The sequence below is a fragment of the Camellia sinensis genome, chromosome 15 (assembly GCF_055761805.1).
Source record: "Camellia sinensis isolate YWXY chromosome 15, ASM5576180v1, whole genome shotgun sequence".
NCBI lineage: Eukaryota > Viridiplantae > Streptophyta > Magnoliopsida > Ericales > Theaceae > Camellia > Camellia sinensis.
Genome location: NC_138975.1, coordinates 23977185 through 24003122, shown reverse-complemented (window position 1 = coordinate 24003122; position 25938 = coordinate 23977185). Strand labels below are relative to the sequence as shown.

The window sequence follows — 25938 nt, the reverse complement described above, 5'->3', positions numbered from 1 at the left end:
TTGGTACCCGGGGATGGCAAGTTAGGGCCTAATTGGGAAGGACCTTACAAAGTGGTTGGATTAGCAGGAAAATAGGCATACCACTTGGAAGATGGAGATAGCAAGGCCATTCCCAGGCTGTGGAACACTGCCAATCTCAAACTATTTTATTTTTAGCTTTTCTTTAAAGTACTTGTAATTTTTCTTTTTTCAATAAAGCAAGTAGTTTCCTTTTCAGCATAGTGGTTTTCTTCTGTAAAAGTTATTTTAGTGGGTTAGGGGCAAGAAAAGCAGTGTTGGCCGGAATAACCAACACTTGGCTCTAGGTTGGAAGGAATAACCAACTGTAAGCTCTTTTCAGCCAAGATCAGGATCTAGGCTAAAGAGGTTGGCTAGAAAAACCAACACTTACTTCTCCTAAGCCGTGATAAGGATCTGGGCTGCAGGAAGTTTGGCTAGAATAACCAAACACTATACTCTAAGTTGGCAGGAATAACCAACTTTGAGCTCTCTTCAGCCAAGATCAGGATCTAGGCTGAAGAGGTTGGCTGGAAAAACCAACATTTACTTCTCCTAAGCCGAGATAAGGATCTGGGCTGTAGGATGTTTGGCTAGAATAACCAAACACTATCCTCTAAGTTGGCAGGAATAACTAACTTTGAGCTCTCTTCAGCCAAGATCTGGATCTAAGCTGAAGAGGTTGGCTGGAAAAACCAACACTTACTTCTCCTAAGCCGAGATAAGGATCAGGAAGTTTGGCAGGAATAACCAAACACTTAGCTCTAAGTTGGCAGGAATAACCAACTTTGAGCACTCTTCAGCCGACGTAAGGATCAAGGCTGAAATGGTTGGCTAGAAAAACCAACACTCAGTACTCTTCAGCCGAGATAAGGATCTAGGCTAAAGAGTGGTTGGATGGAATAACCAACTTTTAGTACTCTTCAGCCAAGATAAGGACCTAGGCTGAGGAGTGGTTGGCTGAAATAACCAACTTTTAGTACTCTTCAGCCGAGATAAGGATCTAGGCTGAGGAATGGTTGGCTGGAATAACCAACTTTTAGTACTCTTCAGCCGAGAAAAAAACCTAGACTGAAGAGGATGGCAGGTATGACCAAATAGATTACAAGGTTAAGACCGAGATAGGTATCTCGGCCAGAAAAAGTTACACTGAATACAAAATAAGTGCAGGTATGGAACAGACCGAACAGAAAGAAAAAATATTTTCATTCAAAATCCAAATCAGAAGTACAAAAGGCAGGGCCTTAGCCCGGATACAAACTCTTTTGTTAAACAAGGAAAAGGAAAATCAGGAGAAAAGGTCATCCAAGTCGACATCCAAAACAACCCGATCTTCACCCAGAGGTAGCTCGGTTGTGGTAAGCACACCTTTGTTGAGCTCGGTCAAAGGCACCACGACAGTCGCAACAGGTGAAGGTGGGATGGAGACCACTGGAGTGGGAGAGGTAGACTGGCGACTGGGCTGGGCGTCCTCTTCAGGAGTAGGATCCTCGTTCTCCCCTTCTTGAAGAAATATTTGTTGAATGGCAGTAGCATATTCCACTATATAGCTCGGTATGTAATGTGGAGGAGGGTTTTGGAAGACCTCGGTCTCTTGGCCATAACCGAGCTTGGCCACCACCGCCTTCCATCCACATTTGAAGAATATATCTTTGGCAGCTTTGCATTGTCGGATGTAAGTGGCCTCCCCCTCCTTGTAACCCCGGTCTTCGGCGTCTTCCACACTCTTCTCCAACCGGGCGATTTCAGCATCCTTCTTTCTCTCGAGCTTAGCCAGCTGGCGTAAATATTTGTCTTTTAGCACGGTCACAGCCTTTTGCTTATCTGCTTCAGCCGAGCTGACAAGACCGGTCAGGCGGGCCATCTTGGTATGTAGCTCGGCTATGTGCTTCTTGGACTCTTCTAGCTCGACGGATTTAGCATTGGCCTCTGCCACGACCTACCTTGTTGTTTTGCGCAGTTCCAACACGCGCTTGTGAGCGACGTGGTTCTTCTGTAAGTCCTGCAAAAGGAGAGAAACAATTTTGAGCAAAACCAAGCAAACAGATGTACAAATTAGGACAAGAAAAGAGAGAACTTACCAACACCATTGATTTTGTCGCCGAGCAAATGGCCTTCAGCTGGGTGAGATAGTCGTGGTGCTCCATATCGGTTGGAAGGCAAAGACTCTTGGCAAGGTTAAAAGCCAGCAAGTGGTCTTTTTCTGCGACCACTGAGTCAGAATCAGTGATAGCTCAGTTCTTGTGCGTGACCTTGGGCACCAATTCTGAAGGGCTAGCCCGGTTTGAACGTACTGGTTCTGGGCTCAACTAGGTGGATTGAGGAAGTATGGTGTTGTCTTCTTCATCGACAAGGCGTGGCTCGGTGGAGGAAGTGCGAGCACACGTACCCAGCCGGGATGATGAGGCACGGGCCGTTGGAAGGGCAACCACAGCCTCATTTGTTTGGCTGACTTGTGGGACCTCGGCCTGAGTAGCTGTTTCAGTAATAAGTGCTCTGATTGCCCTCTTCTTGGCCATTTCTTGCTCTTCTGTTAATGGAATGAGGTTGATTTGTGGAAGGGTTGGATCAGGTTCTGGTGATGGCTCTAAGAGGAAGTCTGTCACCCTGGTCTTCCGCCTACTGCTGTATCTATACGTAGGCTCAAAGTTGGATAGCTTGGCCCAACCTCGATTGGGATATCTCAGTGCGGCGCAAAGTGTGTTAAGATTGGGGTAGCTATACTGGGACTTGAAATGGTTCAAGTCTGCATAAAGGAAAGAGACAACGGTTAGTACGATTGAAAATGAGACCAATGAAGTAAAGAAAGCACAAAACTGAGCCGAGGTGTATATACCGGCTACTCCTTTATTCCAGTTGATCTGGTCTCCTGGTATTTGGGCTTCTTGGTCTTCGAAGTTGCCCAAGACCCAGAAAAAATCGTCATCATTTACATCTTTGTCCGGGATGTTTTATATTATTTTCTCTCGGCGGCGTCTTATTCTTAAATAATAAACCCAGCCATCTTCATTCTGGCCTAGAGAGTACTGGTGAAACAGCTCGGCTAAACCGAGGTTGAGGCCACGCCGGCGATTTAGCTCGGTGATGCCATTTATTATTCGATAAGAATTGGTGGAAAACTGGGTAAGGCAAAGTCTTGTTTGCCTAAGGAATTCACAAAGAAGTGGTTGGACGGGGAATCGAAGTGCGACTTCTATAATGGATATGACGTTGAAAGGGACAAAGCCCGGTTTTCCCCAGGGAATGGTGTCTGGTTCGGCTAAACTAAGGTGGACATCATCAGGGATGTTATAGTCCTTGCGGAATTCGGCGATAGCCCCTATAGAGTTTATTAAAAATCTATACTTCCCCATGTGGCCTTCAATTATGTATAATTTAGCTCGGTGTTGAGACGACCATCAGTATCTCGGGGTATAATTTATCCGAAACTAAAAAATCTATTTTACCTTTTTTGTAACCAAACCAACGCCAAACCCATATGCATTGAAGCAACTTTCTCCAAGTACAGGAACAGTTTGAGTTCATAATGCTAAACCCAAAATTAGAGAATTATTCAGTACACTTGGATTAATGCTCCATTTCATTTTGAGAGGGTAATTTACAATTAGGCTGAGCTAAAGGCTTCTTTGTGAGTTGGGCCACACAATGGACCGGGGTAAGGTTTGATGTAGCCCGGTCATAGAGCTAGCAAGCTTAACCCAGGCGAAGTTCGGACCGAGCTATGGATTGAGGAGCTTGGGCCTTGCGTAATCGACCTCATCCTGGTTAGCCCGGTGAGAGATTGCTGCAGTTAGCTCGGTTTGGACAACTAGAACCGAGGTATACTTGGACGGGGACCGAGCTAAGCACTGCGTATAGAATCACCGAATTGAGTATGTCAAAGGTAAGTGTTAGCTCGGTCATACTGTCATCCAACCGTGGTAAAACCATCTCACTTGGTTTAAGCAGTGAGGGGGTGTTGAAGGATAAGCATTATCTTTTAGGAGTGTGATTCCTTGGACGACTCTACATGGAAGGATAAGAGTCCTACTAGGATTGTGCCACGCGGAACCTATAAAAGCTCACAACATAACCTATGTAGAGGTAACACAACTTTGATTCTCAAATACACAGAGCTTTTGTCTATTTGCCTATTTTGCTGACTTAGGCATCGGAGAGGCATCCGGCACACACCCGCCGGCTAGCTCACGTTTGTGTTTCAGGGAGTAAAGCGACAACGTTTAGAGGAGCACAGACTTGATCAACAGGATTATACGAGAACATTATTTCTTGCTCGTACAATTGGCGCCATCTGTGGGAATTCCAGAAAGAACAAAACCTCTTGATCAAGTTTTTCCTCTCTAATTTGAAGCAATGGCGCATAATGAAGATTTGCTGCAATCCGCTATTGACGGACAAACCCCAGAAGGGGTGTGAGGCGCAAGGGCCTTCCTTCTATCTCTCCCATGGCGGATTTAGAACCCCAGCGATAGAATCCCTGGAGGGATGCAAGGGGGAGGTGGGCTAACAGCCCCCGTCGCTCCAAAAGTCCTGAAAGACAAAGGCAGATGATCAACCCTCAAGTTTTGGAAGATCGCGTGAAGGAGTCGGATGAGTTGATACGAAGGATGACGGCGGACATGGAGTCAATGAAGCACCAGATAAAAGCAAAAGGGGTGGCGACAGGAGAGGGACGCAAAAGCAACACTCCCCCTTGCCACTCGGAAGATCGTGGTAGGCATACCATACCATCGCAAGCAGAGAGTAAGAGCCTGAGAACAGGCGACACTCAATCAAGGACTTCCAGGACTCGTCACTCTAGGTCTGAGAGAACGAGAACTTAGAGGTCGTATACTGAGGGAAGCACCTATCGACCCTCGCACACGCACCAGAGGTCATCTAGGCACACGGAGTTGCCCAGATCATCTGACTTGCGAACTGTACTTAAAAAAAGGGCACGATAGAAGGAGGATGTCAGGGCACGTGACCCGCGTAGAGTTTCAGCCCTTTAGCGATTGGCTCCTCGAACGCATGGCAGCGTCGAGGTAGGAATGCCAATGCCGCGCCTTGCTTATGAACCAATAGATAAAGCATTAGTAAGGTTACAGAGCTCGCCGTTCATTCTGGCAATTGAGAAAGCACCACTAGCTTCGGGCTTTCACCAGCCCAAATTCACCACTTATAAGGGGAAGACGGACCCCTATATGCACTTGAGTCACTTTCGCCAAGTTATGGCAGTATATCGGCGAAACGAGGCTTTAATGTGCATCCTATTTCCATCCAGCCTAGGCGACCTAGGTCTAACTTGGTTCGAAAGGCTACCAGAAGGCAGCATCGCCTCCTGGGCACAACTGGTAGAGGCGTTCGTGACAAGGTTTAGAACGAACACCAAGACACCAGTGGAGATTGATCAGATACTCTCTATTGACATGGGCGACAAAGAAACATTGAGATCCTACAACAGTTGCTACTGGGAAATTTTTAACCAGATTGGAGATTGTCCCACAAATCTCGCCATCGCACAATACAAAATGGGTCTACTAGTCATCAACAAATTGAGAGACTCAATTACTATGACACCACCCCTCACGATGGAGGCCTTAATGGAGAGAGTGCGCCAACATATTCACGTGGAGGAGGATGGCACCCGTGCTAAAGCGAAATCTAGCACAACAACAATACCAGATAAAAAGACTTCAGCAAAAGTCAACACAGTAGAACAACCAAGCAGGAATGGGCGAGGTAGGCAGGCCAACAGAGAAGACCCAGACAAAAGGAAGTTGAGGGTTCGCTCCATTACCATGATGTTTAGAAAACTAATCTACCAAATTCTCAGTGAGATACGCGACGAACCTTTCGTCCGATGGCCAGCCAAATTAGAAGAAGCCTAAGAAGACTACGACGAAAGGTCCCGGTGCACCTTCTATGATGAAAAGGGGCACCGCACTGAAAATTGCACGCCATTGAGGCAGCATTTGGAGGAGTTAGTGGCAGCTGGCCACCTGGACCAGTACATAGAAGGAGGAACACAGCCTGTCCCTCAGAACCCCAACTACCCAAACGGAATTCCGGTCGACGCCCCACCTCAAGGCGTAATTAACGTAATACATGGAGTATTCGAACCTGAGCGGGTATGTGAGCTCAGAGGAATGATCAAAAAGGCTGAGCACTTAAGGGAGGTATTAAGTGCACAACCTGCCATTAAAAAGGGGAGAACAGAGGCAACAAATGTCATATCTTTTTCAGACAAAGATTTAGCAAGGATATACTGCCCTCACAATGATGCATTGGTTGTCACTCTACGCGTCAAGAATTTTGACATCAAGCGGATTCTGATGGACCAAGGAAGCTCATGTGAGATAATGTATTACGAAACCTTCAAACAACTGAAGCTGGAGGACAAAGACTTGGCACTTGCAATATCTCTCCTAATCGGATTCAACTCAATACCAGAGTGGCCAGTGGGAAAGATAATCCTCCTAGTCAGAGCAGGAAGCATGACGAAACAGGTGGAATTCTGGGTGTTAAAAGTCCCTTCCACTTACAACATAATCTTGGGAAGGACATGGTTGCACGCCATGCGATCGGTAGCGTCAACCTACCATCAAGTATTGCGGTTCCCCAATGAAGCCATGATAATTGAAGAGGTCTTCGGAGACCAGATTATGTCAAAACAGTGCTTTGTCACAGTAAATGGCAGCCGCGCTGCAAAAGGATATGTACAGATGGTGGAAGAATTTGAGAGCAATGAACTGTTTGCGGATGTTGGCAAGGCAGCTAAACAGAAGGCGGTGAAAGACTTGGTACTGGTAAGGATAGATGAAAAAGACCCAGAAAAGTTCTTTTTACTTGGGAAAATTACCATTGTATTGTCAGAAAATTATTATAGATTCATGATAAAGTTTATGAATTTAATTATTAATGTTTATAAAGTTTACCACTTATTTGTAATTTTTTTAAAAAAACCTATGCTGAAATGAAATTTTTCCTTATTTGATTGAGTTTAGAAATGAGAAGATAATAAATAGATCATTGTGATTCATAAAAATAAATATAATTAAAAAGTATAATATTTGTGAAAAAAAAAATCTTTAAAAAATTCACTAAATACCAAAAATACAAAAGAAAAAAAACACAAAAATTTAGTACATTTTTCATATTTTTGTGTATTTATTAATTTTTGAAATTATTTTTTAACAAATATTTTACTATTTAGATATATCCAAGTAAGTGCATTTAAAAAGTAAAAAAAAAAAAAAGTTTGCTTAACATTTTAAAAATATTCACTAAAAAAAAATACTACAACAGAAAAACACAATTTTCAAAAAATTGAATTCAGAAAATTAAAACCAAACACATGCATTATTCTTCATAAGTGTCCATACTTCATTTTATGGGTCCGTATTATGGGTCACAACGATAATTTAAACTAGGACAAATTATACTCACAGTCCCTATAGTTTGGGATTCGTGCTAGTTTGGTCTTTGACTTTTCAGTTATGACATATTTGACCATAAATTTTGAATCTTATTCCAAATAAGAACAATTGAACATACCATTGCATAATTTCAATGACAAAATTGTTAATTTGAAAAAATATAAACTAATTTGACAAAAATAAATATCAAAAAAAATATTTTTGAATTTTTAAAAATTATTTCTACCCATCAAGGATAAAATTGTGTAAAATTAATAAATCTTTTAGACATTTATTTATTACCAAATTAATTTTTATTATGTGTTTGGTTAATGATCCTGTAATGGGTGAATGTTAGGATTTTAATGTGTAATCAATGTTGGGATGTGGTTCAAATTTGTGAGGGTCTTATGGGAGTGAGGGTCTCAATCATTACTCATATTCAATAGAAAATGTTTGGGACCTCCTTTGGGGATAACCCCAACACCCCCAAAGTGATCATCGTCATCCATGTACGTGTGAAGTCCACATCATGAGTAGTTCAGATTTATAGGGGTCTTGTGGGGTAAGGGTCTCAATCATTGCTCATATTTAATGGAAAATGTTTGGGACCCCCATTGGGGATGCCCTCCACACCCCTAAAGTGATCCTGGCCCTCCATGTGTTTGTAGGGCCTACTCATGTATGTATAGGGTCGACATCATGACTGGTCCAGATTTGTGGAGATCTTATGGGAGTTGCAGGTCTCAACCATTGCACATATTTAATGGAAAATGTTTGGGATCCCCTTTGGGGATGAGCCCCACACCCCCAAAGTGATCCTGGCCCTCTATATATGGGTGGAGCCTACTCATATATGTATGGGGTCCACATCATGAGTGGTTCAGATTTGTAGGGGTCTCAATCATTGCTCATATTTAATGAAAAATGTTTGGGACCCACTTTGGGGATGACCCCCACACCCTCAAAATAATCCTAGCCCTCTATGTATATGTGGGGCCTACTCATATATGTGAGGGGTCCACATCATGAGTAGTCCAGAATTGTGTGGTCTTGTGGGGGTAGGGGTATCAATCATTTCTCATATTTAATGTAAAATGTTTGGGACCCCTTTTGATGATGACTCACACACCCCCAAAGTGATCATGGCCCTCTATGTATATATAGGGCCTACTCATGTATGCGTGCGGTCTATATCATGAGTGGTCCAGATTTGTGGGGCTCTTGTGGGGTGGGGGTCTCAATCATTGCTCATATTTAATGGAAAATGTTTAGGACCCCATTTGAGAATGACCCTCACACCCCCAAATTGATCTTGGCCCTCCATGTATGTGTGAGGCCAACTCATGTATGTGTGGGGTCCATATCATGAGTGGTCCAAATTTGTGAGGGTCTTATGGGGATGGGGGTCTCAATTATTGCTCATATTTAATGGAAAATGTTTGAACCCCCTTTGGAGATGGCCCACACACCCTCAAAGTGATTTTGGCCTTCCATGTATGTGTATGGGGTCTACATCATGAGTGGTTTAGATTTGTGGGGTTCTCAATCATTGCTTATATTTAATGAAAAATGTTTAGGACCCACTTTGGGGATGACCCGCACACCCTCAAAATGACCCTGAAAAGTATAATTTTCTGAAAAGTGAATTCTGCAAATGGAAACCAAACCGATAGAATGATGTTTAATATCATTTGTTAGGACCCTGTTTATTGCCAATTCCGCGAACATGCTTGGGTTAATGGAGTTCTAATGTTTCTTTTGTTTTTGATCTTCTTGATCGAGCGGGGAAAGTTACGCTTGAGCAGAGTTTCCACCTTCCCAGTACTTTGGCTAGTTTGTAAAAATATTGTGAGGAGTGATTTTGCGCTCGAACTTAAGTGTAGACACCCCATTTTTGACCGTCCTTAAGACTTGGTTGTGCTTGCAGGTACATCCAGCAACAAGTTTGGTTGTTCGCCGAGCATTCGAACTTCGCAGCGGGACGTCACAGGTTTGAGCTTTCCAAACCCTATTTCATTTATGCCCCATCTTTGGATCATGCTCTAGCCCCTCCATATTACTTGTTTTAGTGCACTGCTGGCCATGATCAAGGGCAGCCGGCCATGGGTTAAGCCCTGCCGACCATTGATGAGGCCTGCTGGCCATCAATGGTGCACTGCCGACCACCACTGATGGCCGGCCGGCAACCATGTTTCAACAGATATTATTTTCAATCTTTTGGCCAGTTGTGGCTCACTCAGCCATCCTCCATACACGTGGAGGTAGGTTGAAGCTTCTCAAGCAAACTTGTGCTTGCATTGCTCTACTTAAGGGGAGCTCCCTCCCCCAATCTGAGGGTTGACATAATTTTAGAGACAAAATATCTCTCTCTATCTGGAATTCTCACTCTCTCTCTAGATTGTGCTCAATAGTGTCCCAAAGTGTGTTTTCTCTTCACTTTTGCACTACAACGCCTAGTAAAGAACCATCACTTTGTTGCTGAGGTACTTGAGGGTCTTGTTTGGACTCAAAAGGCTGGTTTTGGCTCAAAGGAAGTCCTACTTTGCTGTTGTTCTTCAAGGGTGAGTGTATTCCCCTTTTAAGCTTATCTTTGTATGCCATCTTAGTCACCTTTGCATGCTATTTTAGGCTTGGCTTTCAGCTACAAAAAGCTTTATTTTTAAGTGTTTAAAATGATTGCTTGAGGCCTTGTGGGAGTTGGGGGTGTTTCATGTAACGCCCCGACTTCCGGGTCGTTAATAAATCAAATCAACCACAAATTTATAATTGCAGATAACTCATAATCTCAAATATACAAATTGCCTCCATAAATAATTAACTCAAGTGTCTCCAAACATAAAAATTAAAATATGTATTAGAAAATTAAATTATATACGTATTATGTACATAAAAATATGTTTAACGAAAACAATTGAGATAAGGGTGGGGGAGCAAAATCTATCCCTTCCCATTTCCTCATCAGGATGGACAAAACCTACACAAGGCAGGGAAGGAGAGGGCGGAGTGGGTTTAGAGAAATTGTCATCCCTACCCACAACGATGATTTAAACAATTCAATTCTGAGTAAAAATAAGTTTTGTAAAAAAATCAATTTCATCATACACCACTAAATAGATAACCAAATTACATTATATTTTAGGTTAATTACACTTTTCATTGTTGTAGTTTGATCCAAATTTTATTTTAGTCATTATAGTTTTAAATTGAACAATTTGGTTCTTACATTTTAAGTCTAGTTTCAATTTGGTTCTTTTGTCCAAATTTTCGTTAATTATTTTTTAAATTTTTTTTTTGTATGTGTCACCTTAGAAAATCGACAAGTGTTCCAAAGTTGTTAAATTTACCTGAAAGACGAAATAGTTAAATTGAAACTAAACTTAAAATTTATAAGCCAAATTACTCAATTTGATATTGTAGAGACTAAGTGGAATTTAGATCAAATTATAGGGAAGAAAACAGTAATTAACCAAATTTTTTTTTAAAATAGACAAAAACTATGCGCTCAAACCAAAACCATTTTACAAAATAAGATGTGATTTGTTTATCTATTTATTGATATCGATGAAATTAATTTTATATATAAATGATTTTCACTTTATAAGATAAATAGTTTAAAGGGCGAATTACGCTAACGGCCTCTATAGTTTGGGACTTATGTCACTTTAATCCATCACTTTTCAATTGTGATACGTTTGACCATGAATTTTGAATCTTGTCCAAATAAGGACAATTGAAGATACCATTACTTAATTTAAAAGGAAAAATTGTGAATGTGGTAAAATATACACTAATTTGGCAAAAATAATTTCCAAAAAAATATTTTTGAATTTCTACAAACTATTTGTATCAACTAAAGATAAAATTATGTAAAATTATTAAATCTTTTAGACCTTAATTTATTTATTTCTTTTTACCTAATTAATTTTTATTTTGTGTTTGGATGATGATCATGTAATGGATTGTTGTTTTTATTTTCATTAAATTAGATTCTACTTTTCCAAAAGTCAAATATGGCGACAACTTTGAAATCATTATTAAACCAATCCATTAAATCAAAAAAAAAAAAACTAAAAACATTTCACATATTAAATATGAGCAATGATTGAGATCCTCACCCCCAAAAGACCCCTACAAATCTGCACCACTCATGATGTAGACCCCACCTATACATGAGTAGGCCCCATATATACCTGGAGGGTAAGGATCACTTTGGGGGTGCGTGGGTCATCTCCAAAGGGGGTCTCAAACATTTTCCATTAAATATGAGTAATGATTGAGACCCCCACTCTCACAAGACCCCCACAAATCTGGACCACTCATGATATGGACCCTACACATACATGAGTAGGCCTTATACATACATGGAGGGCCAATATCACTTTGGGGGTGTAGGGGTCAACCCTAAAGGGGTTTCAAACATTTTCTATTAAATATGAGCAAAGATTGAGACCCTCACCCCCACAAGACACCCACAAATCTGGACCATTCATGATGAGGACCTCACATATACATAAGTAGGCCCCATATATACATGAAGGGCCAAGATCACTTTGGAGGTGTTGGGGTCAACTCCAAAGGAGGTCCCAAACATTTTTCATTAAATGTGAGCAACGATTGAGACCCCTACCGCCCAAACGACCCCCACAAATTTGGACCACTCATGATGTGGACCTCACACATACATGAGTAGGCCCCACACATACATGGAGGGCCAAGATCACTTTGAGGGTGTGGGGGTCATCCTTAAAGAGGTCCCAAACATTTTTCGTTAAATATGAGAAATGATTGAGACCCCTACCCCCACAAGACCCCCACAAATCTGGATCACTCTTGATGTGGACCCCACATATATATGAATAGGATACATAGAGGGCCAAGATCACTTTGGGGGTGTGGGGGTCATTTCCAAAGGGGTTCCCAAACGTTTTCCAATAAATATGAGCAAAGATTGAAACCCCCACCAGACCTCCACAAGACCCCCACAAATTTTGGTTACTCATGATGTGCACCCCATACATAGATAAGTAGGTCCCACATATACATGTAGGGCCAGGATCACTTTGGGTGTGTAGGGGTCATCCCCAAAGGGGGTCCCAAACATTTTTCGTTAAATATGGGCGTTGATTAAGACCCTCACAAATCTGGACCACTCATGATGTGGACCCCATATATACATGAGTAGGCCCCGTACATACATGGAGGGCGAGGATCATTTTGAGGGGGTGGGGGTCATTCCCAAATTGGGTCCCAAACATTTTCCACTAAATATAAGCAATGATTGAGACCCCCACAAATCTAGACCACTTATGATGTGGACACAATACATACATTAGTAGGCCCCATACATACATGGCAGACCGGGATCACTTTGGGAGTGTGAGGGTTATCTCCAAAGGGGGTCCTAAACATTTTCCATTAAATATGAGCAATGATTGAGACCGTCACCCCCCACAACACCTCTACAAATCTGGTCCACTAATGATGTGGACCCCACACATACATGGAGGTCCAGGATCACTTTAGAATTCGAGGAAGAATCTTGTAGGAGAAACAGACAACTTGGCTTCAAGTATGGTTGAAATTGCAGCACTAAGCTTATTGTTTACATCTGGGTTAAGACCTCCAATGGACACCACTTCACCATTGGCTGTTGGGTCCTCAATCCCACCTATAGCAATGGGGACTGAACCCTTCAGCATAACCATCACATGAGCCTCTGGTTTTCCAATGAGATCGGCGACAGCGGAAGTGGCTTCCTTGAGGATGGAGGAGATGTCAATGCCCTCCAGGTTTACGTTAGTAGATAGGTTCAAGCAAGGCATCTTTTCTTCTCCTTACTCAAAAACCCTAATGCTGTGTTTGGTTGGGGGATTTGGAGAGGGATTTGGAAAGGGAAAGGAAAAAGGTGTGTGAAACTAGGTGAAATATAGGTATGTTTTATTCACATTTCACCTATCTTTTTCATTTTCCTTTCCAAATCCATCTCCAAATCCTCCAACCAAACACATCATAAGTCTCTCTCCCTTCTGAATTCTTTATTATTCAACCAAGTTGATTCATGAATTTATAGGCCTCAACCTTTTGCGAGGACGACTTTGGTATACAAGTTAACTTTTTGTTTTTTTTTTTTTTGGGGGGGGGGGGAAACATGTGAAAAAATAGAGAAGTGATGTGACCTAGCTAAAAGAGATTAAAAGCCAAAAAGCTGCTTTTAACTTGTTTGCCAAAAGAGACTTGCTTTATAATTTGAGATTGTGGGTTTAATTTTATAGAGATGAGTTTGATATTTATGGAATTTATTTCTTCCCATTATGAGAATTGTATGTAATTGACTGGATTACTGGTGATTATTAGATTGTGATACTTTTGTTTGGTTTTGATTGATTTTTAAAAAATTGAGTTTTTTATTTTTTATTTTTTTTATTTTTAGTGAATTTTTTTAATATTTTAGGTAATTTTTTTACTTTAAAAATGGACATAACTTAGATGCACTTCAAAAGTAAAAAATATTTGTGAAAAAATATTTATAAAATTCAATAAATACACAAGAATACAAAAATGTATTGAATTTTTGTGTTTTTTTGTATTTGATGAATTTTTAAAAGATTTTTTTTCCATAAATATTATATTTTTTAAATGTATCTAGGTTAGGTACATCTAAAAAATAAAAATAAAAAATATCTTGAAATATTAAAAATTTTGACTAAAAACAAAAAATAAAAAATGAAAAAATAAAAAATTCAATTTTCTAAAAGGTTTGCTCAATTTTTTGAAACCAAACAAGATGTTGTTACGCTAAGTAATTAGTTTGATGTAGGGATTGCATTTGTTGTCCTGGCTGGTAAGGTAGATCTTTCATTTTAATAATTGAAATTGTTAATTTTATAAAAAAAATTCGTGTATATCATTTAATTTTTTTATTTTTTATTTTTTTCAAGTTATTATCTCAACTTGGGAGCACATTTAAGCCCAACAAGTCTATTTTTTTTAAGCCCAACCCCCTAAAAAAAGGCTATCTATTAACCATAGATTTGATGTACATTTAATTTCATAAAAAAAAGTACTCTACAAAATCAAGGTATAATAAAGGCACAATTACTTAAGAGTGGAGTAGAGAAAAAAAAAAATTACAAATACATGGGGTACAAATAATTTTGTGGTAAGATGTAAGTGAAAAGTTATGAGGGTGCAAGTTGCAACCCTTTATGTTTTAGTAAATTTTTTTTTATTTTTTTTTTTCTCTGTTATACTGTTAAGTAATTCCCCCTATAAGACCATTCACAATGGAATGGGTAAAAAAGTGTGTTAAGGTGTGTATTATATGACAAAAAACGATAAAAATAGGGCCCAAAAATGTGTGTTAAGAGTTTGTTAATTTTAGAGAATAAGTGGTGATGCAATCGGTGTGTTAAGGTGTGTGTTAAGAATATATATATAATAAATAAAATAAATAAAAAATTTAATTTAATCAAAAATTTCAAGCCCAAAAAAATCTCAACAAGTAAAAAAAATAATAATAATAATATTACAGTTGATCGGCCAATCAATCGGTCAGACCCAATTTTATTTTATTTATTTATTTATTTTTCTTTTCTTGAAGGGTCCGAACATCCAAGGTGAACTTTCGGCGAGGCGTCCGGGGGGACTTCTGGCCGGACGTCCGAAAGGACTTCCCCAAGTACACAAAACTCTCTCCCTTGCTAGCTAAATCACTGGCTGCAATTAACACACAACTTAACAACTGACACTAACACACCTGTTAACACTTCCATTGTGAAAACAAAAGTCACTGTGACTTGCTAAAAATTTGGCCACTGACACTAATACATTCATTAACATGTCTATTGTGAATGCTCTAATAAATTGGGAGCATTATAGATTTGAAGTATCTATCATTTAAAAGAAGTAATTTACAAAATCTAAGTATAACAAATTGGGAGGTGATTGAGATTTGATGTTGCATTTAATATCATAAAAAATTTATCTACAAAATCTAGTATAATAAATGAATGGGTCTTACTGAAAAGTATTTTTGAAACACAACGTAACGCCCTCAAAATAATACCCATAATTCATACATTCATGATACAAGAAAGAGATATCATATTCCAAGCATCAGAGTATTAAGTACAAAAGTATTACATGTTGACAACAAAAGTAAATGCCCTACGGGCTTACAACTTTCCAAGTCAACACTTGGGTTCAACAAAAGAAGAGTTCTAACTCTTTATACAAAATAAGCCCTTGGCTTGATTTACATGTAATACAAAAAAAAAATAACAACAAAAAGATCCGTCACCCTCTAAGCCTCCCAAGCTACGTCCTTGGGGGTGGCATACTATTTGTACCTGAAAATGATGTCGCATAAGGGTGAGCCAAAGCTCAGTAGAGATATCCTAAACCAAGTATGAGAAATAACTAAGACATTAGCATTCGAAATGATTAACACTCGTAAATCAACTTACAACGCTTTCCAGTTTCATGACAAATATATCCATGTTTCATTCCACTTTTCCTCTACCTATCCAGTTCAAATTCATAAACATGGCTCGCTATCTAGCCAAACAATTAAATGAGACTAGAACTCATATTAAAAACACATCCATTGTCCACAATTCAAATGAGACTACAACTCATATTAAAACATTTCAATTCGATTATCTACGTTATGCAAACGTAATCAAGATTTCGGGATTTTCACCCTGGACACTCCGGCCAACTTAATTATCAATGGAGTCCATCTCCTATCTCCTCCCAAACAGGTTTGAGAGTACATCCCCTATCTCCTCTCAAACCTTGGAGTACATCCCCTATCTCCTCCCAAACAATATACATATGCAATATATTTAAACACTTATCATATACAATGATCAAGCAAAGAACATATTCAATGTGTTATTCCATCCGTCATATTCAATGACATACTCAATTGATTAGTTTTAATTCACCTAATCATCATACAGTGTCTACAACAATCAAGACTATCCTCCACCGATAGCCCAAAGCAGTTATTTCTAAACAGATAATAAATTATCAAATAGATAAATTATCTACAATTTCAAGGGTGAGTGATTAATCAATCCAACTTCACCATTCAATCTCATAATCTCCCAATTTCATAGTTTTCAACTCAATTTCATATTTCCACATTTTTCGGATTAATTATACAAATTAATCATTTATATTAAATTAGGGCTTTTTCCCTTTTTCTCAAATATTGCTCCTAAAGCCAAATTTCATCAATCAAACACCACAACTTTATTTTAGGGACCACTCATACACTTGGAACCCCAAAAATAGAAAACCCCTCTTTCATAATTTCAATTTCAAAACCCTCACTTTCCCAAGTTACCCAAACAGTACCAATACATAATATCTATGTCAAAACTCATAGAAAGAAGTAGGTTATCCCTACCTCAAATTTCGAAGCTCAAAGGAGATGAAGGGCAAAACTCAAGATGTTCCGAACACCAACTTTTTCGGATCAAAACGAAGGCCACGCCAAGCTCCACACTTTTTACAAAGGGATTAGGGTGGAAGATCACTAGAGCTAGAAGATTTCGTAGAGAGAAGATGTATTCTAGAGAGAGGAGCTCTCAAATGAGGGTTTTGAAAACCTAGAGAGAGAGAGTGGGTTGAAAAAGTGGTTCAAAAAGCTTCATCTTGGACTAATATACATCACAGTCCGCTCGAGCGTGGAATGCCCCGCTCGAGCGTCAGACACAAACTCACGCTCGAGCGTGAAAGTGGACGCTCGAGCATTCGATGCCCTACAGAAAAAAATACTGAAGACTGAATAATCCCGCTCGAGCATCAAACTCCCCGCTCGAGCGGAGGAGCAAAAGCAAAGGGGCCCGCTCGAGCGTCAAAAGCCCCGCTCGAGCGTGAAGGCCAAAATCTGGGGCATAAACTATTTGTTTCTAAACACAACTGGCCTGTTTCAAACTTTCCCAACAGGGCCCAAAACTCAAATACAAAGAGTAAAAGATAGAAACGAAAATAAGACAACAACACACATCCACGGAACTGAGTCCGGAATATAATAAATAATGAGAGGAAAACCGGAATCGCTATACACAAGAAAAAAAAAATTTAAAAACACAAAATGCTTTTCTTTGAATGCAATTTTTATTGAAATTATTATACATTTTAACAATTTTACTTATTTTCGATGCTCTTTTTTTTTCTTTTTCTTTTTTTAATCTTAATGTTAAACAATGCACCCAAGAACATTATTTAGCATTTGTCATAAGAAATTAGAAGCATTATAGATTTGGAATACCATTATCAAAAATAAATTAGGAGCTGATTGATCATTTAGGTTTTGTTTGGGATAAATTAAAAAAGTCAAAAAAATCAAAAAATTACTAAAAAATCTAAAAAATCTATACTATTCAAGAGTGTCTTGTGAGGGGAAACCACTTTGAATTCAAGTACCCAAAAAGTCAAAAAGTTAAAAGTCAAAAGGGTAAAATTGTCATTTTGATTTTATTACAATATTTTATTACATATATTTTCGTAAAAAGTCAAAAAATTATTCCAAACATACATTTCTCCTATAATTGAGTGGTTGGAAAATCAATTCTTATAAAAAAAACATAAGTAGCGTTTGGTAGAGTTTTTTAAATATAAAAAATAACAGGTGCCAATTGTAAAAAAAGAAAAAAAAAGAAAAAAAAAAAAACCTGTTCTGGTTAAAAGACGACCGGTTAGTCCAAATTTTCTCTCATTGAAAAGAGTTTTCAAAAGTAGGTGTGAAATTAATTTTTGAAAACGCTAAATAAACAGCACACTCAAAATAAGGGGTAAAAATGTGTTTAGAGAGTTTCTTCAATCACAGAAAAATTGTTTTTTATGTGTCTCATATTATGATTGCTTTGTTGTATTGAGTTTGTTTCTTCCCATTGTGAGCTGTTTCCTTTATCATATTTGGTGGTTTTTGTTAGTTGGATTGCCCGTATAAATCTTCTTAAATATCTAAACAATCTTCTATTTATTGAAAGAAAAAAAAAATTAACTTGAAAGTTGATAATGCTGAGCCCAAAATTAGAAAAATTATTCAGTGCACTTGGACTAATGCTTTATTATATTTACTAATGGGCACTTTTCATATTTTTTTTCTAAAATTTCAATACAAAAATGATGTGTCTTATAACTTAAACCAACAACTTTTAATTTGAAACATTATCTAGACTTCCTATAGGAGAACTGAATAATTTGTTCCAAAATTGATGTTTTCATGTGGAAGTATTAATTCTGATTTTAGCACTATCATTTACCTAATAAATTAATGTTGAACCCCAAATTGTTCTCTTTATTTTTTTTTATTTTAATTTTCATTCCTTATGGTTTCTTTTCTTTTTCTCTTTTACAAGGAGATAAGAACCAGAATCTATTATAATAATGGCTTGTTTAATTGTGTTTTTTACTAAAAAAAGTTGATGCATTTAACAAATAATAAAAGGCAAATTACACTTTTTATCCTTATACTTTACACCCAATCTCATTTTGCGTCTTGACCTATTGATTATCAGTCAATTTTGATTTCGAGTTAAGTTACAATTGAGCTAAGTCATATAACATCATTTTAAAAATTGATAGAAGGACTAAAATGAGATTTTGATAAAAGTATAAGGGTATTAAGGATTAAAATAAGATTTTGATAAAAGCATAATGGTGCTAAGTATATTATAGAGATTATTTCATTTTTACCCCTATGCTTTTGCACGATTTTCAATGACCCCCCAGACTACTCTTATTTTCAGACGTACCCCCATACTATTTAAATTACTACTCCCTTCGTCCCAAAATATTAGTCCCTTATTCCATTTTTTATTGTCCCAAAATATTAGTCCCTCTTAAAAAATCAAGTACAAAAATAATATAAATTTCCTATTTTGCCCTTCTTTTAAATTAATAAACAATATAAAAAGTACAATTATGACATTGATATTCCCAAAAAATGTACTATCAAAAGGATAATTTTGAAAAATTAACTTTTTTCAAAAGCAATAATTGTACTACCAAAAAAAGTTGGATTCCTCAAAAAGGACAATTATTTTGGGACGGAGGGAGTATCAATTTTACCCCTGCCATCACATTTGAAACGAAAAACGTTAAAAATTTTACATTTTGGCCCCAAATTCAAAAGAAAGATGCAAACCAACCCTCCTAACACTTCTTCAGCCCGCAAACGAATCATTTCGATTCAACAATGTCAACGCCAGCCCTCCTAACACTTCTCCACCAAACGCGACTTCCTGGGACGAATACTTGCCATTATCGAAATCACCATGGTCCTCTCACGCCGCTCAAATCGACGATTACTATTCATACACAGACCTAATAGGTTCTCTTGGTTCAGGCAGTCGATAAAAGCACACATCCAATAGAGATCTTTCTCAATATATATCATTTAGCCAACAAAATCATGCAAAAGTTGCCCACCAATCATATCTCTTCCAAATTGCCAATTCTGTGCTTCAAAACTACCCATTACATACCCCTTGGTGTTCGCTTCAAGACCGAAACGACGAACTGCGTTAATTGGAAAGGGCTCTGATAAACCAATCCCATTATTCTGATGGAGTTCTAGTGTTAAAGAAACACCCCCGCTTCTACTTGCAGTGTTTGCAGCAACGCTCATTTGTTGATGACGTGACAAATTTTCATAAGATAAATTCACCGGCTCTTCAGTCCCTATGTATATATTGGGAAATTCATTTCTAGTGCATTTAGATGGAAGGTCTTGGGCCCGCTGGGTGGATGTGGATGGATTTTCATAAGCAAATGAGGTGGCTGTAGGCAAATGGTCATTTGGCCTATTGGTATTTTGTTGTTCCTCCCTTTGCAAAGCTTTTTGACCTTGCCGTGTTTTAAGCATGTTTATTTCTTCCGCCATGGGCTTCCAAAGTCTCACCCTTGCGTTGATGAACCAATTAGAAACCTGGTTAGCATTGTCAACCTTGATCCGACAAATACAAGTCAAAAGTTTGATCCGACATTGAGCACCTTAAAGAGAGCTCTCTGAGTGCTTGTATATGTGTGTGCACATTTGTGTAGTGTGTGTGTGAAGTAGAGGCTACTAGAGCTAACAAAAAGTAGCACACCTGGCTTCATGAAAGACCAATTTGTTTGGCTAACATTAGCTTGTTTGTATCAATCTGGTGGTTGTCGGGTTTGATAGGTTAGTCTTCACCAGCTCCGCAGATGGGAGTGTCAAGATATGGTGGCAAGAGATGCAAAAGAAGGGTACCAAACACTTTTTTCATAGAATTGCACCATATGGGTTGTAATGTTTTGAAATTTTCAAAATTAGTTTTCGGACAACTTTCGACATACCAAAATCGGCCATTACACAAAGAAGTGAGAAAGCGAGGTAGTGTAGGGCAAAGTAGGAAGTGAGGTGAAGAGAATGGCGAAAGAATGAAGTAGAACTGTCAAGAATCGAGAAAGATATGAAGTCCGAAAGATGGCTCGAAGAAAAGTAAAAAATGAGAAGAAAAGTCTTATTTTTTTATTATCAAATTTTGGAGCTCCGATAGCATGCAAAAAGAGGAAGAACGAGATGTGTTAGATGTGATATACAAACTAGACCGTGAGTTGAATTCAACAATGTAAAAATGAGGCGAAATGGAGTTATGACAAAGGAGATAGAAGGGCTTGAAGTGGTGGTTGGTGGTGGTGGTTTACTGATAGGAAAGAGTGGATTTGCATCTTTATTTTGAAATTTGGGGCTAAAATGTAATTTTTTTTAATGTTTTTCGTTTCAAATGTGACGGTAGGGACAAAATTGAGAGTAATTTAAATAGTATGGGGGTATGCGTGAAAATAAAACTAGTCTGGGGTCATTGAAAATCGTGTAAGAGTATAGGGATAAAAATGAAATAATCTCTATTTTATAACGAGATTCTTCTCCGTTAATTTTCAAAACAACCTTATACAAATAGACTCAATTGCCACCTGGCTCGAAATTTGAGGGTTGGCTGAAATAACTAAAAAACAAATGGGCAAAGTGAAATTGAATGTGAGGTGTAAGGGAGCAAAATGAAATTTATCCAATAATCAAAAGTTACTTTTTGTTATTGAAAAAGGCTAGGTTGGGTTTGAAATTTTTATTTAGCATTAGTAATTTTTTTTTTTTTTTTTAATTTTTGTGCAATTTTCAGATCCTTCTAAATTATAAAGACCTTAAAAATAAACAAATAAAATTACATATTACAAATATTTTTGAAAATATGATTTTTTTTAACACAGGTCGACCGTGGTAGTCTTGTTATTTTACCACCCAAATCAACATTTGCAAAACATGCAAAAAAATAAAAGTTTACTTAAATAGCCAAATAATTTTTTTAGTGATAATCAAAAGCATGTTTGGTTTTAATTACAAAATCAATTTTTGTAATTTTTTTTGAAAAATAAAATTAATTTGAAAAAAATATATATTTGAATTTTTAAAAATAATTTTTATTATGTTTACTTAATTAGTTTTTACCGATTAAAAAAATATAAAAATCAAAAAATAAATTCTAAAAGCCAAACCAAACAAAACGACATGGTATCATGGGTCCGAGAGTACCTCAAAAAAAGTACATAAGCTCCGTTTGGGAAGTGGGTTGACTTTTTGACTTTTTAGTTTTTTTTAGTTATTTTAGCTTGGGGTTAAAAAGCTTGATTTAGGAAGAGTTTTTGACTTTTTTGATTTTTTTGTGAGAGAAAAAATGTAATGATTATGGGTTAGATGTGATATTTTGTCTTATTGGGTTAAAAAACTTATTTTGTTTTTTTTGACTATTTTAATCAAAAAAAAACTTACAAACCAACTTCCCAAATGGAACTATAACAGAATATTTGGACTGGGACATGAGGATATTGTTCGGGCCAATTCACGGCAGGGTATCAGGGCCCGAGGGTACCTCAAAAAAGAGTATCCATAACAAAATATTTGGACTGGGACAATGATGATACTGTTCGGGCCCATTGAACTTATCATTAGTTCTGTTTCAATTATTTAAGCTAGTTAAGATTTTGACTTAAAAGGGATATTATTGAATTAAAATCTTAAACAAAAATTATAATCTAATTGAACTTAATTTTTATTTGTTGGTAAGATTAAATATTAGTACGATTGCAACGGTATATTCATACATAAGTTCAAGTTAACTAATCATTATCTGTATTATTATTAATTTGATTTTATGTATGATGATCATCACGGTTTTAAAATATATATGCCTTCACAAAATATGAGAGTAAAATTATATTAAGATACATACACACAAAATAAATATGAGGAGTGATGGACACCCCCTCCAATCACCACCCCCACCACCCCCACACACATGTGGCAGGTGATGGTTGGAGGACAAGGGAAACAAAAAAAAGAAAAAAAAAAGAAAAAGAAAATCCAACCAATGAGAGAGAGAGGGGGTCAAAGGGTGTGGGAAAAAAAGGGGGTCTTAGACATTTTTCAATAAATATATATATAGAGAGAGAGAGTGATAGAAAAAGAAAAGAGAGAGAGGTGAATAAATAATGCACAAAGTGTTGTTATATATCACTTGTAGTTTTCTCCATTTTGAATCATTGGATTAGATGACAACATATTATTAGTTGTCATTAATTATGTAATAACTATATATAAATAAATGAACCAATTACAAATACTTATATAAGATGTGATATAACAAAAAATCGGTGACATATAACATTTTTCTAATATAAAATTTATAAGAATATTTTTTAGCATAATTAAATATTTAGAGTGACAAATTAAACAGATTTTTCTTAAAGGTAAAAAAGTAAAAAAAAAATATAGTGATATAAAATTTCAAGAAATTACGTAAAAGGATTATATTTGAAATATATATTTTTTTATTAGAGGCAAAAGTATAATTTCCCAATAGTTGAGGGGGGCACGTGACCCCCCGGGCCTCATGTGCCTCCGCCCCTAATCCGAACCATTTATTTTGTAGCATCTTTTGTATACATCTTTTTTCTTTATTTTTATTCCTTTAATAAAAATGTTACTAAAAAAATTGTTGCTTTGACAAATTTATATATATATATATATATATATATTTATTATTGGAAAAGTTCAGGTTGGGTTTGAAATTCTTTTTCATCAATTGTTATTTTTAATTTTAAATAAACTTCCAGGATATAAAGACCTGAAAAGTAAAAAATACTGAAATTAAAAATTATTTTTTTCAAAAAAAAAAATTTGACTTTTTTTTGGCACGTTTTAAGCATGGTGAGTCTTGCTAAATAAATAGTTTTTTTTTTATTTTTTTATTTTTTATCTGCACCTAAATCAACATTTGTAAGACATGCAAAATAAATAAATAAATAAATAAATAAATAAAATTGCTTAAATAGCCAAAAGGGCATTTTTTAGTGATAACCAAACAGAGCCTAACTACTGTTTTTCAAAACCCCAGAAGCTGCAAAAGGAGACGGGAATTAAAGTTGATTATAACATTTTCGAAAAACCTCATCTCATGTACCCATGAAAGAGAATAGGAATCAAAATCTAATAAATGTATATTTCCAAAATTTCATGTACCTCCAAAAAAAAAAAAAAAAAAAAAATCAGATTTCAAAATCATCCCTCATGTACCAATATCATCATCTCTTTTTTTTTTTTTTTTTCATGGGAATTAGTTAAAACAAAGAGTTTACAGACAGAGTAGTCATGGGATATGTTAATCCCTTACAGAGTTAGCATTCACCATAGCAGTGATGAGAAAAGAGAACAGAGAGCTAGACGGGTTCTTTAAAAATACTAGATGTTCTTGTTGATTAACTTCAATGTTGGCCAAAGCATCAGCACTGTGGTTGCCTTCCCTGAGAATATGCTGGATAGAACACTGGCACTTACTGAGAAGGAACTTAGCATCCTCAACAATGGCTCGATAGGGTAAAGTATTAGCAACACCTTCTCTGAGCATTTCCATGGCATTCTGAGGGTCGGTTTCAATGGTGATGTTGGACAACCCTTTTTGCATAATAATGGTCAATCCTTTGTATATGCCTCAAATTTCTGCTTCCAAGCTAGTGCAATAGCCTAGGTAACCATGGTAACCACATATTTAGGAGCCAACTTCATCTCTTAGTAGTCCACCATAGCCTGACTATCCTGGGTCACCTTTGGAGCAGCCATCAATGTTGAGTTTGAGTTTTCTTGCAATGGGACAAGACCACTTAGTTAGTACAGGGTTTATGTAATTTGGATTTTAGAAATTCTAGAATGCTTGTTGAGTTGCCCCTGCTTGCTCTAAAATGAACTTGACACTAACAAATGGGTGTTGAGTGTGGTTCTCAAAGACTACTTTGTTTCTCTCCTTCCATATGTTCCAAAGTGATGTTATGAAGACTAGGGGCCATTGCACTCCATTGACTTGCACCTTACTTTTAAGATTAGCTTTGATCCAATCCTGAATTGAAGTAGATATGCTTTGTTGTCACCAGTTGGAGTCTCTCAGAAGTAGCCATATTGATTTTGCTTTAGAACAATCTCTGAGTAGATGGAGGATGTCTTCCCTACTACACTGGCATCTGGGACAAGTGTCAGTCAGGAAAGATTTCTAATTAGCCTCTTTTTATTGGTTAGGAGTTTATCTTACATAACTAGCCATAGGAAGCTTTTAATTTTCCGGGGAGCTTTCATTTTCCACAGCCATTGCTAGTCTTCTCCATTGTTATCCTGCCCTGATATGGCTTGATAGGCTGCTGCAGTGGAGTAGTTACCATTGGTAGAGCCCTTCCAAATTGGGCCATCAGTGAATGTCACATACCTGGGCCTGTATATAGTGAGAATTTCTTCCTTGTCTTATTGAGATATGGCTGCTTCAATAGTAGACAGATCCCATTGTCCTTCATTATCTAGAATAGAACTAACTCTAGTGTTGTTATCAATATGAGGTCCTTGGTATTTGTTCCAAAGAGGCTGCGATCCACACCATCAGTCAGTCCATAAGAAGATATTCTCCCCTGTACCCACATTCCACTTGAAATTCTTATCTAAAACATCCTTGTTCTTGATAATGTTTTTCCAAGTATGAGAGACTCTTCTTTTGGTTGGCTAGCTGGATAGAGAATGATTTATGAGGTATTTGGATTTAAGAACATTACACCAAAGATCCTCAGCATTACTAATTAACTTCTAGCCCAATTTGGAAATAAAAGCTGAATTTTGCTCTCTAGCTTTCCTGCTACCAAGCCCACCATGCTTTTTGTTTTTACACACTTGGTTCCAGTTAACAAGATGAATTTTCCTAACCCCTTCAGTGCTACCCCACAGAAAGTTTCTATTCAGTTTATCTATGTGGTCACACACTTGCCTGGGGATTTCCATGGTTTGCATCAAGTGGTTAGGTATAGCAAATGTGACAGATTTCACCAGGGTAGTTCTACCAGCTAAGGACAGGTTCTTGGCTTTCCATCCAGAAAGTTTTTTGGAAATTTTCTCAATGATATCCTTTATGAGAGTCTTGTTTATTCTGTGGTGGAGAATGGGTGTGCCTAAGTATTTACCTAAGTC

General features: G+C 37.4%; 2 pseudogenes; both read right to left on the bottom strand.

The window, feature by feature from the left end:
- Positions 1–12916: 12916 nt before the first annotated feature.
- Positions 12917–13219, bottom strand: LOC114276470 (uncharacterized; annotated as a pseudogene).
- Positions 13220–19812: 6593 nt separating this feature from the next.
- On the bottom strand, positions 19813–24352 carry LOC145812863 (BEL1-like homeodomain protein 9; annotated as a pseudogene).
- Between the last annotated feature and the right edge of the window lie 1586 nt (positions 24353–25938).